Genomic DNA, 12,646 nt, shown 5'->3' with positions numbered 1-12,646 from the left:
AGAAATAGGATGGTGGTTGGGGAAAGTAGATCTCCTGGTGTCCTACAACCTGGCATCTGGGAGGGGAGCAAAAACTATAAGGCACTTGCAGCTGTACCCTGGGCCTCCATAGCAATGTCCTTGAGTCACCCAGACAGGGTTCAGTACCTCCACTGTCCTCTGTTTAAAAAAGAAAGGAAGTGTGTCATCTATGGCTATTATCACAATTGTAACTTTATTATTATATCATTTTGGTTTGTTGTCAGATATCCTGATGACACTGTGACCTGTATGAGGGCAGGGAGGGACCATGTCAGTCACCTCAGTGCCCGACACGTAGAGGTCATCGATAAGTGTTTGTTGAATGAATGCAGCACCTACCATTTTGATGAAACTTGGTTCCTCGAGGAGGTGTGTGGTTGGCACAGCAGACCCAGCGATATGGTGAATGGAAAGAGACCAGTATCACTGTTAGTTTGCCAGGGATGCCCAGACAAAGTACCACAAACAGGGCGGCTTAAACAACTGAAATTTATTCTCTCACAGTTCTGGAGGCCAAAGTTTGAGATTAGGGCGCCTTCTGTGGGCTTGAAGAAGAATCTGTTCCATGCCTCGCGCCTCTCTTCTGGTGGTTTGCTGGCAACCTTTGAAGTTGCTTGGCTTGTAGAAGCATCAGCTTGATCTCTGACTTCACCTTCATATGGCATTTTTCCTGTGTGCTTGTCTGTGTCCAAATTGGCTGTTTTTATAAGGACACCATTCGTATTGGATTAAGGGCCTGCCCTACTTGAACGACCTCATCTAATTACATCCGCATTGACCCTGTATCCACATAAGGTCATGTTCTGAAGTATTGGTGGTTACGACTTCAACGTATGAAGTTTGGGGGGACACAATTCAATCTATAACAGATACAATCAGAGTGTGAATTTCTTTTTTCAGTGGCAGAGGGTATGGAATCTTCCAGCAGGTGATGATATAGCTTGTTCCAAGACAGAAGAATAGCTGTTCAACTTTTCGAAATTTCTCAGGGAAATACAGCTGTGGATAGTATCAGTAACTTGGAATAAGGATTCTGCCAGGTGCAAAAAGCTCCTTTTGCCATTTTACAGGGTTTTTAATAGCCCCCTTGCCTTCTCTTCATGCTGCATACCTGTCTACCAGGTGCAAGTAACTGGTACAAAATGACCTTCCCACTCTGCCCAGGGGTTTCCTGCTGGACTGGGTGAAGTGGAGGACAGTTTCCCCAGGATGTCTCTCAGCTGGTCCATGTGACAGGCATGTCTGCGCTGTTTCTGCAGTAGGAAGCCACTTTTCCAGAAAACTCTTTCATGTGAACCCTTCACATCCTAGTGCTATTAGATAAATGAGACATTGCTGTAATACAGTCATACTTTATTTTTCATTTGATGTATTGATGGAGATAAGGGGCTGATTTGCTCTGTTTGAAAAGTAATACACATTGTTCCCAGTTCCATACCTCCCATAAAGATTTGTATCGATGGCCCTCTTCCGGTAAGATTGCTGATTTAAGGATAAATTGTTTTAAAGTTTCTGTTGGAGAATATGTTCTACCCTATTAATAATAAGGCTTTTCCCCTCATTGCAAAGTAAGATGTGTCCCTTTTTTCTCCTTTTGAAAGAGTTTGGTTTTTAATTTTAATAAAGAAACACTTGATTTAGGTTCTGCCCTTAGACCCTCCACTCTGGCAGGAGAGGGTGAATGACTCTTAGACAAGCCTGGCTGTCTACAGGGGACGTAAAGAAAGTGATGTCGTATTTCAGGGTGGGAGACGTGGGTTAGGAAAATCAGAGACACTTCTGTGATAGAGATAAGCTTTGAAGTGGTGGGCAGGACTTCAACAGGCCGTGAGGAGGAAGTGCATGCAAGGGAAGGGACATGCCTCACCAAGGGTCAAGACAGAAAAGTTGGAGATGTTCTGGAGTTTAGGTTACTTGCTGCAGGATTATAAGAAAGAAGGCATGTTCGGGCAGATGGCAGAGGACTTTGAAAGCCAAGCCAAGAAATGTGTTCTTAGTTTTGATGGCAGTGTGAACAATTGGAGGTGTTCGAATGTGGGGACAGGTGATCGGAGAAGGCTTTGGAAAGGTCAGTCTGCGGTGGGTGTACTGGATTGAGATGGGTCTAGAAAAGCTTTTAGCTCTTACGGAAGTGCAGGAGTTAATAGGTGAACCAGGATGTTGACAAAGGCAACAAAGTAGGATGAACGTGAGACAGATTACTGGTAATTTCTAACACAATCCTATGTAAAAGTAGAAGAAAGCACAGGCTACGTGTAATTGTCTTTTTCTTAGCTGTTCTAATTTAAAATACTAATGATATCTTCTTAAAGGGACTGTATGCCAAATTTAGCTTCAAAGGTCGGCGCTAATTAATGTTTGGACCCAAGTTTTAATCAAAGCTGTACCACAAGGAAGTATGGTATCATAGTATAATTTTTTTCTCTTTCTTTAAAATATTGAATTCTTCACTTTCTAACAAATGCCCTGTTTTTAAATTAGTTCAGATTTTGGCTTGATTGAGCCAAGAGTGACACAGTCTCTTTATAAAATACTCATTTTGGTATGGGTTTTTATAGCTAATATTTTGAGGTTTTTTTTTGTTTTTGTTTTTGTTTTTGTTTTTGTTTTTTTTGAGTACAAAGCAGCAGTTCTGTCTGTCTCATGTTAAGCTATGCTGAGTCTGGTCACGTTCCTAAAAATGGTGGTGTAGAAGGAGCACTACCGGCTGGCAGCCGCCTGTAAAACATGGGCACTGGCCTGGAATGATCTCTAAGGCAGGTATATAGAGTTTCTAATTTGTGCACTTAATTCTCACCTTTCTCCGTAAAGTATGTAATTACTGTAACGCAATAGGAGTTGGTTGGAATGTTAAGGGAATTGATGGGAGAGAGATTGCTTTTTCAAAAATTTAGTTGAATGTATCATTAATTCATGCAGTTGTAGTCTTCTCCTTTATTGCTGTTTCTCTACCCTCACCCCCTGCAATAATGAAAGGTGATTTACAAATATGTGAAGCTTTGAACATGACATTTAGGTGTTTGAGTAAACATCTAAATCACTCATTTGTGAGAGCTCTGTTGAGCCTAGATCAGACTTTGTTTTTTCTGTAGTGTGTTTTACAGTAGTGTATAATCAACGTGGGTAGTGATGTATTAAGTCATGAAATCATCTTTTGGCAGCATTTTAATCTTAGGGTGCGGGAAGTGTGGCCTGATACTCAATAACAGTCCATTTGAGTAAATGGTATTTCTAAAAAGTTGATTACAGTCAATATACTGGCCGTTCTGCTGTTAAAAATTTAGTGAATTAAGTTCCCCAAATGGGATTTAACGGATTTCATTTATAGCTTAGAAATGAGCATACTTTGATTTCTCCTAAAGCTGATTGTCATATGCTAGTAAATTGAAGAGGCCTGCTTAAGACCATTGTAAAAGTGACTTTTCATGGGTTTGTATTTTTAATGTTTCATAACTAAAAAATCTTGGCAAATTGATTCCAAGAAATGGTATTTTTCCCATTACAGTTTTCTAGATTTCTAGGTTCATTTAGAGTACACCTTTAAAAAAATTATTCATAGTGTAATTTTTTGTAAGTATACTGATCCTCATTATTCTGTTCTAAATCTGCAAATTTGCCTACTCACTAAAATTAACTTGTAACCCCCAAGTCAGTGCTCATAGTGCTTTCACAGTTGTTAGTGCTGTTCGCTGTGAATTCACTGTTCATGAATCTGCAATGTGTATTGAATAAGACGTCTTTAAACAGAAACACACATTAAACAGGTCATGTTTTGGTTGGTTGACAGAAATGCCACCAGAGGCTGGCTGGAACCTCGCCTTGTGTTTCTCCTTAGAAGCAGTGGATCAGTGTTGGCTAATTCAGTGTTCGAAGTCAATTTATGGGACTCAACTGCCCAGAGTAACAAGAATTGACTGTACTTCTCCAGGCTTTTATTTATACTGCAGTAATAATAAAGTAAAGTAAGTTTTACGCTTTTTAGGTTAGAGTCAGACCCACTAAGAATAGAGCTGACTTTTCCAACAGTAAGTTCTTTTCTCCAGGCTTCCTTAGCTCCCTGCTTCAATTGTGTTTTGAGAAACCGCAACTGAGAAACTTTCTATCTGAAAATTTTCTTCTAGGAGCAGGTCTTCAGGTTTGGAACTAATGTTTTAATATGTAACACAAGATGTCATCCAGTAATATAAAGTGCCTCTAAACATTAATGTGTCATTACAGTTAGCTCAGCTGTTCTGTGGATTGTCTGCTTTGTAGACTGTTCTCCGTCTTGACAGTTTGCAGATTTATGAACAACTCTTTTCTCCTATCTCTTGCTTGTTTAGAAAATACAAACCAACATTTTTTACAGATCTTTTCCCCTTTGTTCATCCATTTCTAATCCACCCCATAGGTTCTCAGGTTGCCCAGTGTACATCATTAATGCATGTAATCTAGTCTTTGTTGATTTTATTAGTTCTGTCCTACTGACATCCCAGACGTTTTGCTTTCTTTTACTTTTATCTGTCATTATCTCCTTAATTGTCATTCAGTCTCTTTCTTTTTGACTCTTCCTCTCTCTGTACCTCCCTTCCATTCACTAAAAATCCAATAGAGGGAAAAAAAAACTGGTGTTCCTGGGACCTCATCTAACCCTCAAGTGTTTTGTTTGATTGACACAGTGGTTTACAGACTTCAACCAACATTTAGAAAATTTCTTTGTAAGGAAGTTTTTGATTACAAATTCAGTTTTAAAAAAATTTATAGGGCTATTCATGTTTTCTCTCTTTCTTGTGTCAGAAATGACACATTCACTGAAAAACAAAACATAACCTAAGTTAATTTCATCTCTGTTATTGACCATAAAGTTGTTCACCATATTCCCTTATTGTCTCTTTAATGTCTTCATTAAAGTGATATACTTCATAAAGTGATATACCTTCTTTTATTCTTGATATTGATAATTTTTGGTTTCTTTTTTTTTTACTTGATCAATCTTACTAGAGGTTTATCAATTTTATTAACTTTTGGTTTTGATTTTCTCTGTTTGCTTGTCTCTTTTCTATTTCATTGATTTCTACTCTTGTTGTTACTGGTGGGGGCTTGACTGAATTTCTTTCCTTTCGCATTGGCATCAGTATCTTTATGGACATAATTTGCAATAACTCTCATTGTAGGCTTAGTTAATGTCTGAATTACCTGGTGACAGCAAACTCAGTGTTGGGATTTTTATCCCAAGTTATGTTTTAGCTATTGCCATTTTCTTTTTGCCAGAGGTTTTTGCTCACTTGAACTTATAATCCAGTCACATAAGTCTCAGTTTTTTAATTAAAATCATGTGTATAGCTCAATATTCTTTATAAGAAGTGTTTTCTATTTTTAAATCTCTTAGCAGGTTGGTGATCTGTCAGATCTGTGCTATGTGCTAAGTGTTTAATTTTCACAACAAACCTGAGGTCGGTATTCTGCTTCATGAATGAGGGCACTGAAGCTTAGAGAATCCTCACTTTCCAAATTAGGAAACTGAAATTGAGAAAGTATAATTACTAGGGACTCATGGATGTAAGTGACAGAAATTTCAGCCTAGCCTGATTTAAGCAGAAAGCAAAGATCAACTGAAAAGTAACAGATAGAGCTGACTTGAGGTGAGGAGTGGTACAGGGGCTCAGGTAGTGTCCCCAGGATCTGCCTTCACACTGTCTTTTAGTTTCCCTTCTGGGATTGCTCCATTGTAGGACTCACTCTTCATAGCAGCAAGATGACCTTGTCAACTCTAACCCCAGTTATTTTCAGGTTCTATTCCTTTTACTTGGTCGCTAAAATAAAAGTCTTGGAATTGGCTCTGATTGGCACAGTTTTAATCATATTCTCATTGCTGGAACAGTAGTTCTATTTAGGGGAAAATGTATACTTAATCACTTAAACCTATGCCGCAGTTTCATCCCGTAGCCTAGAGAGGGACCAGACTGAAAAATCGGGAAAGATGTGCCTCCTTGATGAAAAAGTGATGCTGTTGCTGGAAGAGGAGTGGATCCTGGGTAGGGAAAATGCCTACTGCAGAGAGGAGACCATCTTGCTAAAGCCATAGCTGATGAGAATGGAGCCACTGTTCTAACCTAGGCAACTTGATTTTAAGCTATTATGCTGGGTTTTTTTTTTAAGTGAAAGTAGATTTATTCAGGGAGATACATACTCCATAGACAGAGTGCTGCTGTCTCAGGAGGCAAGGGGGTGGCCCCGATATGTGTGGGGGGTTAGTTTTTATCGGCTGGGTAACTGCATATGCTAACAAGAGGGAGGCTTATTCCAGCTATTTGGGGAAGGAGTGGGGATTTCCAGGAATTTGGCCCAGCTTACTTTTTTGCCTTTTATGGTCAGCCTGGGAACTGTCATGGCACCTGTGGGTGTGTCATTTAGCAAGCTGATGTATTCCAGTGAGTGTATAATGAGGCTCAAGGTCTACTGGAAGTCAAATCTTTAGCCATCTTGGGCCAAGTTGGTTCTAACCAGTTTATATCATATCCTCAAGAGCTGTGGCATTCTTGTAATGCTTGTACCCTGCCCCCTTCCCTCCTGTCTCACTCCCTTCAGAGATTTTATTCCCACAATCTTATGGGAGACAGAAGTGCAACAGTCCATCTTCTGCAGCTGCTTCAGGGCTGAGTAGGGGTATTGACCCTGCCTGTCAGGGAGTAAAAACCTCTGGATACCTGATCTAGGGTAAGCTGTTATGCTTAAACTGCACTATAATGCCTCCTGTTTTTACCATATCCAACTCCTGGCTTGGCATTTGTGTGTAACTCACTTTGAATACCATATGCAACTTCATTAAGAAATTACGATGAAGTGCCTGTTAACTTGTAGCTCTTCTCTTGTGATAATTAACATGGCTAATTAACAATCATATAGGATATCCTTCTGAGACAGTTTTTATTTTTAGTAACTTAATGAGACATAGCTTTTGCTTTTTTTGTGACTTTGTGTGTAATTGTCATTCATAGAAAACAGAGACTCTATGTTTTTTCTTTTTCTCTGTATTGGTTCACTCATGTAATCAATATTTCTCGGAGTCTACTATGTGTCATTCACTGTACCAGGTTCTGGAGAGTAATATGGAAGTTTAAAACAGAGCTGGCCCCTGCTTTTATGGAATTTACAATCTGGTGGGGAACACAAAGTGTTAATCAAATCTGACAAGCATTGTGAAGGAGAGGTCTGCTGTGCTAAGAGTGAAGATTCCAGAAGATTGAGCAGAGATGGAATCTAAATGGCCCTTAACCAGGCACAGAGGAAGGGGAACTGTTTTACAGGTTCTGGAAAAAGCATGTGTGGAGGCTGGATGGGGTGATTTTATGAGAGAGAGACAGACCAAGTGCACATACGTTATGTGTTCACTGTGAATATAAGGAACTTAAAGTTAGTGATATCTGTATAACTTCTTCTCTCTCTCTTATATTGGAAAGACATAGTCCTTTCATAGGCATCATTCTTTGTAAGGCACACTTTTTTCTAAGACTTGACCCTTCGTGTGCTCTTATCAATCCTCCCCAGCCGCCTCTGTGATCTCGGGTAGTCGCTTATCTTACATAACATCCTCAGTTCTTTCCTTCCTTTCTTCCAACAGTTTCTTCCTTTCACTCTCTTCATCTTATCCTGACGTCTTGGACTTTGCTTCTTCCTCTGGGCTTTCTTCCTCAGCATTTGATGTTAGACCATCTATAACATTTTGGAGATACTTTTTATATTTCTGTCTTTCTCCATATGCTATAAATCTTGCAATGGGTTCTACTTCTTAAGTTCATCATTACATCTTAATCGATCTTTGCACTGGCTTGTTTTGGAAAATAGGAAATAACCCAAAGCGTAAGGACATGTTTAGCCTCCCTCCCCTACCCCCAGGTTACTAATTGCAAGGCAGTGAGTGCTGGTAGCTGTCATTGGTAGACCTAAGGCACAGGCGGACGGAGGGAAATGATCCCATAGAATAAGAAAGAGGTGGGGAAAGGTAGGAAGACTGATCTTTTAGAGATAGAATGCCTTGTTTAATATTGATATAAGTTGTAAATCTAGTTTAAGAATAGTAAATGTGGCTGTTGCTAATGATGTTTGATCATTATTCTTTCCAGGGGAAGTTTGTGGATTTTTTTTTCAGAATACTCAGAGTATAACTGACTACTCAGACTGTTGGTTAATTTTTAATGCTTTTACCGGTCAATTTCCTTTTAGTTAAATGTCACGGCTGTTTTTCCTGATACTAATAATGTCACATAAGTTGACCTTGATAATTATGGCCAGTTGACCTTCTGAAATGCTTAGAAGCCCTTTATCACATTCCGTTTAAATCTTCCTGGGCAAACTGAGGCATTCAGACCAGATGCTTTTAGTTCTTTTGTAAATTGTAGTGACCACTATTGAAGTTGTTTGGAGCAATCTGAAGCTCTGAGTTGTCTTCAGAACAGTTTTTTTCCTGGTTCTAATTTCACTGAAGTAGTGTTGGTTTCATTTCTACTCCCTTTTTTTTTTTAAGCTCTTAAAAACTGTGCATCAGACCTTGACAATTTAATAAATGCTTAAGACATTAATTTAATTTTTAGTGGCTTTCTCCAAATGTTTGTCCCTTCATGGTGAGAGTGATGGACCAGAAAGCTAAATGGAAGTTTCATGTGTAGAGGCAGAACTTTTTTTAATGAACTGACTGGGGGCAGTGCCAGGGCACCCTAACCTACTAATGTAAGTCTTTTCTTTTGGGCTAGAATCCTCCAGTCACCTGCAAATAGGTGTTCTGCTGTGGTAGGTGGTAGGAGGTAGATCTTAATATTTTGACATGTAGACTTTTACTTCTCATTTTTAATTCAAGCTCCTCCTCCACTGTGTGCTGTTTCCCTGAGTGTAGTGTCTCTCTGGTTCACTATCTCTACAAAGAAAACCTACACTTCCTGTGGGTTGGGAAGGGGCTTGTTACGTGGTTGTGGGGGGTGGGGAGAGGATTTAAGGGCCATACAGCTTATATTGAATTTGACCCTCCTGCACCCTAACTTTCAGAACTACCTGGAATCTCTGACTACTGTACCTTTTGGGGGATCTGATGCACATATTAGCTTTTTTTTTCAAATAGGTTCCCCTCCAGTTTACATCTAGGCCTTATTTCACATTTCTTCATTCTGCTAAGTATATTACTGCTTATTATTTGGCTTTCAATCTTCCAAAACTTTATTGCTGTCATCTCCTCTTCTGATTTCTGTGTCTCTGTGGTTTTAGCTTACAGTCGTTAGAAAGTTTTCATAAATGTGGGAGACAAATGAATGCTTTTAATCCCAAAGTCCTAAGATACTCTATTATCAAACACCTTGCAAGCCTGCATTCTAATTACTATTCTTAAGTGCCATGGCCACATTTACTTTAAATCATTATAAAATCCATTTATCTTTTATTGACTTACTTTCTGTTTGTCTCCATTGACATTAGCAAGGTAATTGCCTAGTTTTCTAAAATAATATGCAGAGTTCTGCTTTGGTTATAGCTGATCTGGTTATAGCTCTTATTAAACTAATGCTCTGGCAGATATCAACTGTAAACTCAGGACAACGTATTTGAGAAAAAAAAAAAACTATCTAAAAACTTAGTGAGCAACCAAAAGCAGACAGAAACTAGAGAGTAAAGGTTATCTATTTTTAGAAGGAATTGTCACTTCATGAATTGCCATTTCTTTACGGCATTTAACTTGAGGTCATGCCCAAGTTGGTACTGTGAAGGGTGGCTAAAATTCAGGTTGAGACTCCCAGTCTTACTGGCTAGGAGAACTAGATGACAAATTTTAGGGCATTTGTACTAACTGGAAAATGAGGAAGAAAATCTAGAAAAAGAGATATCCAGAGAGGGATATAAACTGTTTAAATCTTGTATACGGACAGACTCTAGGCAGCCTGTTGAACAGATGTTTTAGTTTTCACTCCTCTGAAAGGAAAACAGAGTTTGGAGTGTGAGTCCCGTCATGTTAATTGCCTATTAAAATAGTCAGTACTCTTTAGAGGAATGTAATAGAATCCAGAGTTTCTAAAACATTATTTACAATGGCCAGGATATAATCCAGAGTTTCTAGACATGCTCAAGAGAAAAGGCAGTTATTAAAGACTGACCCTGAGATGATCCAGATGTTGAATTTAGTTCATAAGGATTTTAAAGCATCTATTATAGCAATATTCAAGGAAGTAAAGGAATATAGGTATGTAATGAATGAACAAATACAAAATCTCAGGAAATCACATTGTGTTCGTAATGAACAGGAGACTATAAAACACGGGAATGTGGAACTGAGAAATACAATATTTGGGGAGTTCGAGATTGCAGATACTGACTGGTATATGTAAAATAGATAAACAAGTTTATACTGTATAGCACAGGGAAGTATATTCAATATCTTGTAGTAGCTTATGGTGAAAAAGAATATGAAAATGAATATATGTATAACCATGTATGACAAGCATTGTGCTGTACACCAAAAATTGACACAACATTGTAAACTGACTATAGTTCAATGAAAAAATACAAATAAATAAATAAATGAAAAGAAAGAAAGAAAGAAAGAAAACGTTTTACCAAATGGGCTTAATAGCAGATTGGACCTAACAAAAGGAAGCTTAGGGAACTTACAGATAGATTAATAGAAATTATCCAATCTGAAGAACAAAGAGGAAAATTACTGGAATTAAAATGAATGGAGATTCAGGGACCTATAAGGTAAAATTAAAATGTCTAGTGTATGTTTATTTGGAATTTGAGAAGGAGAGAAATGGGAAAATGGAACAGAAAAATACCTGAAGAAATACTGGCCAAAAAATTTTCCAAATTTGGTGAAAGACATAAAATTGTCAATTAAAAAAAATAGCCAGAAGAAAAACACCTGGACACAATAAAAATGTTGAAGAGAAGAAAATCATACCACCAACACTGAATTCTGTATCCTTAAAGACACCTTAAAGATGCAGATGAAATAAAGGCCTTTTTGGATTAACAAAAACTTAAGAATTTTGTATCAGCACGAGTTCACTATAAGGAGTTCTAAAGGAAATTCATCAGGTTAAAGGGTAGTGATACCAGATGCAAGCTCAGGTCTTCAGGAAATAGTAAATATGTAAGGAAAGACATAGGATTACTTTTCTTCCTCCTTTAAAAAATATGTGACTTTTAAAAGCTAAAACTGGGGGTGTGCTCAGCAGGGGGCCTAAAGAGAGAGCTCCTCTGTTCACAACACACCCGACAGGAATCTGGGCTCACTGTGACAAGGGGCCCCAAACTGGGGGCCTTCCTATGAACACATATGCTACACGTGTCCCCTTGCACCTCCACATGGCTGCTGGGCAGGACCAGTGGGACAGGGATCACTATTGGAAGAAAAGCCACAGTATTTAGTGGGGGAATTTGCCACCTAGAGCCTGTCTGGTCCATGCATGGGCGGGCCAAGAGTGGTCTTACAGACATGAAGGCTTTGAACCTCTTTTCAAGGGAAAAGAGAGATTCCATATGCCATTCTGAGGACAGAAGGTTTTTAGAGCAGTGAATATACTTTGTATGACATTAGAACAATGGCTATCCATGTCATTTTACTTTTGTCCAAACTAAGGTGGACTGTGGATTTTGACTATGATGTGTCAATGTATGTTCATCCTTAGTTAAAAAAAAGAAAAAGTACCACTCTAGTAAATAAAAATAATGACTACACATATGTGTGGAAAGGGGTATATGGGAAATTTCTGTACCTTCCTGTCAATTTTGTTGTAAACCTAAAACTGCTTTAAAAAAAAAAGTCTTAAAAACAAGGAAACTCAGGGTAGGCATTTTGGGCAAAACTGGTTTCAGTTATATACATATATGTGTGTGTGTGCTGGCTTGTGATGTAAAATGTATTTTTTAGATCAAAAAAGTTTGTAAGCCACTGTAGTTAAGTTACACTGGCAAATAAAAGCAAAAATTAACCTCAAAAAAATTAAAAAATAAAAGCTAAAACGTAACATTGTATTGTGGGGTTACATAAAGTATCAGGAATGGAGAGCAGTAAATAGTTCTTACGTGTGTGAGGTACAACATTAACACAAGTAATGTTGGTTAAACCTAAGGATATATATTATACACCTTAGAATAATCACTTAAAATATAATGCAAAGAGCTACATTAAAAATACAATAGATAAAGTAAAATGAAATTAAAAAAAAATTTGGTTAACCCAAAAGAAGTCAGGGAAAGAGGAACAGAGACACAAATAGAAAACTTGGAGGGCATAACAAAAAAAGAAAACTTGGGGCTGGGAAGGGAGCCTAATAAGATGGTTGCTCAAAATTCAGTCACATCAATAATTAATTCAAGTATAAATGAACCAGTTATTCTAATTGAAAGGAATTTTCTTTGTGTGTTTCTGTGTCAAGGCGCAACTACATGATATCTATGAAAGATACACTTTTAACTATAAAGACACAGGTTGAAAGTAAATGTGTAGAAAAAAGTATACTATCTAAACAGTAAATATAGTAAAGTTAGACTATATTAATATTAGGTAAGATCTATTACCAGACAAAGAATCTTTAGACTAGAGATTTTGTAATGTTGAGGACAGTTCTTTAGGAAGACTGTTTATGCCTGATAACAAAGCTTCAAA

At 38.0% G+C, this 12,646-nt stretch overlaps 1 protein-coding gene and 1 non-coding gene across 3 annotated transcripts in view; both read left to right on the top strand.

The window, feature by feature from the left end:
• The window catches only part of LOC105089248 (cytochrome b5 reductase 4), a 67,032-nt gene that overhangs the window by 4,987 nt on the left and 49,399 nt on the right, over positions 1–12,646 (top strand). The gene's annotated exons all lie outside the window — the stretch shown is intronic.
• LOC116154550 (small nucleolar RNA SNORA11) lies at positions 11,198–11,325 on the top strand. Its single transcript, XR_004138523.1, has one exon. It is a non-coding gene; the product is annotated as a small nucleolar RNA SNORA11 (small nucleolar RNA).

This window comes from Camelus dromedarius, chromosome 6, assembly GCF_036321535.1.
Source record: "Camelus dromedarius isolate mCamDro1 chromosome 6, mCamDro1.pat, whole genome shotgun sequence".
NCBI classification, from domain to species: domain Eukaryota; kingdom Metazoa; phylum Chordata; class Mammalia; order Artiodactyla; family Camelidae; genus Camelus; species Camelus dromedarius.
Note: the sequence above shows the minus strand (reverse complement) of the source record. Positions and strands in the feature narration are given on the sequence as shown.